The sequence below is a fragment of the Dioscorea cayenensis genome, chromosome 9 (genome assembly GCF_009730915.1).
Source record: "Dioscorea cayenensis subsp. rotundata cultivar TDr96_F1 chromosome 9, TDr96_F1_v2_PseudoChromosome.rev07_lg8_w22 25.fasta, whole genome shotgun sequence".
Classification (NCBI taxonomy): Eukaryota; Viridiplantae; Streptophyta; class Magnoliopsida; order Dioscoreales; family Dioscoreaceae; genus Dioscorea; species Dioscorea cayenensis.
Genome location: NC_052479.1, coordinates 20149377 through 20151941, shown reverse-complemented (window position 1 = coordinate 20151941; position 2565 = coordinate 20149377).

Genomic DNA, 2565 nt, shown 5'->3' with positions numbered 1-2565 from the left:
ATCCAAGTTTCAAATATATCAACAAATGAGCTCAACAACCTCAAGGTTAAAGCGTTGAAGAGTTCACAAGTTGCAAAAAAGCTTTACAAGCATGAAAGCTAAAACATATGAGAAGTCAAATCAAGTTCTAAATCAAGTCCAAGATGCAAATTCAAATATCCAAGTTCACAAGTTACTAAATCATGCTCAAGATACATATTTCTACTGTTAACGAATACCAAAAGTCAACAAAAGTCAAAGCGCACTTTTCGGCGAAATAGTCGGAAGGAGATAAAAGACTACAATCATTGTTGCGTCAAGATGATTAAATTCCAAACTTCTTGTACATTCAATGAAGTCTATGAATTCATGTTTATTGAAATTGATAAAATTTATTTGTTAGAATCTGTTTTCTTGTTCACACTTATTTTTTTAATCGGAGGTTCCTGCGACAATGTCCAGGGTAATTAATATTAGAGGTTTGTCCCTAAAAGAAGTCATGAACCCACAATCTCTTGAAGTCTAAAAAATATTAAAATTTGATTTATGATCCATCATCTTTAGCCGGTCAACCCAAATTAAAAGAACGGGTGAGAAAAAATAGAGCCCACAATAAGCAACATCTTCATCTTCTTTTCTATGACTTTAAAGCACTATTTAAATGGGAATACATCTTCAATCTTCGATGAACTAAAGGATAAAATAAAGAATTTATTTTGAAATTATAATACATTTATTACAGTCTTATTATGTTTTCTAATTTCTTAAGCATAAACAAATTATTGAAGAATAAATTACTTAAATTGATATATGGGAGAAAATCAACTATATTAATTAAAAAAAAAATCCTTAAGTATTGGTTTATACAAAAGAACACGTATCATCCTTGCATTAACATCATCTAGCCGCTATATAGAGAAATAACCATTTTATAGGAGAAAAAATTACAATTTTCTTATGTATATTCCAACCGACTTTTGTTTATGCAAAACAAGATTTTTAATATTTTTCTTTTTTTAATATGCTATAAAATGAATAAAGAAATTGAATATTATTTATATAAAAAAATTAAACTGGAAATGAACAAAAAATCCCTTCAAAATTCAGGTATTCACAAAAAAACCCCATGACTTTGAGTATTCCAAAAAGGTCTTTCCTTTTTCTGACAGGTTATTTTTCAGACCTTTCTAACATAAAGGTGATTGCTGTTGACATAAAGGTAACAGATGTTAACTGGGCTGGCTCTCAGTTTTTAAGCGAAAATACCAAATTTCAAGTTGAAACCCATAATTTTAAGCGGAAAAGTCAAATTTTAAATACAAATGTGCTATATGTTAAGTAAAAACTTATGTAGTTAAGCGAAAACACTAAATTTTAAGCAGAAACACATAATTTTAAGCGGAAAAATCAAATTTTAAATGCAAATATGCTATATGTCAAGTGAAAACTTATGTGGTTAAACAAAAACACGCAATGTTAAATGGAAACTATATATTTTTAAGCGAAAAATACATGTTGTAAAATAGAATAAACTAACGGAGTAAGCTGCATTAATTGAAAAGTACACTGTCAGAATTGAAAAGTAAGCTGTCAAAAAAAGGAGGGACTGTCTGGCAAATTCAAATGTCAGAGGGTCTGTCTGGGATGTTTTGAAACTTTCAGGGACTAAAAAATAATTTTCCCAAAATTAAAATACAAATCATACCAACATATTTTAACAAAATTTATGATAAAATTATTGAAAATCTTGCTTTTAATTCAGTTATAATTTAGCTCCAAACTTTATATGTCAACAATATTAATAGTTTTTTCTAAAATATTCTCCAACACAATAGAGGGATTATGGCAGGTTGTGTCATAGTGTAATTGAGTTTTTTTAATCTCCACCAAATTCATATCCCGGTTTGATTCTTATAAAATTAATTAAGTATTAGCTTATTCAAATTTAATTAAATCAAGGGGATCTTAAATTTTTTTGAATATTAAAAAAATAAAAAGCACATTTTTTGTTGTTCTGTGTAATTTAAGTTATATGATGTTTTCATATTTTATGTTACAAATGAAAAAAATGAAAAGTTTTATTTTGCACTTTTCACTCAATGTTACAATTTTTTTTTCTTTTTTAAATTGTTGGATATGGGCCAACCCAAGCCAATCTCATATAACCAAACCTAGTCACGTGATCTTGATTTATTCTCTGCCTTTATTTTGGCTCAAATCTTGCATAATCGTGAAATCAATCTAGTAATTTATTTTTTCTTAAATTAACAATGCTAATTAATTCTTTTGTTAAGTTGTTCATTTTAATTTATTCTTTCTATGGATTAATGATTCTAATTGATTCTTTCTTCCATTATTGATCCTTTTAATAGATACCTTTTTTACTCATAGAATCTCTCTTGCATTATAAGTGACCTAGAAACCCTAAGCCTAGCATACAGTAACTTCTTCTCTTTCTCTACTTTCATATCTTCATCTTTTGAGATATTTATTGTTTGCGAAACCTGAACTTTGGTGGCACTTGAACGTGCTACACAATCAGCAGATTTTCTTTATAGATTAGTGTATCCTAGGATTGGAGTGAGA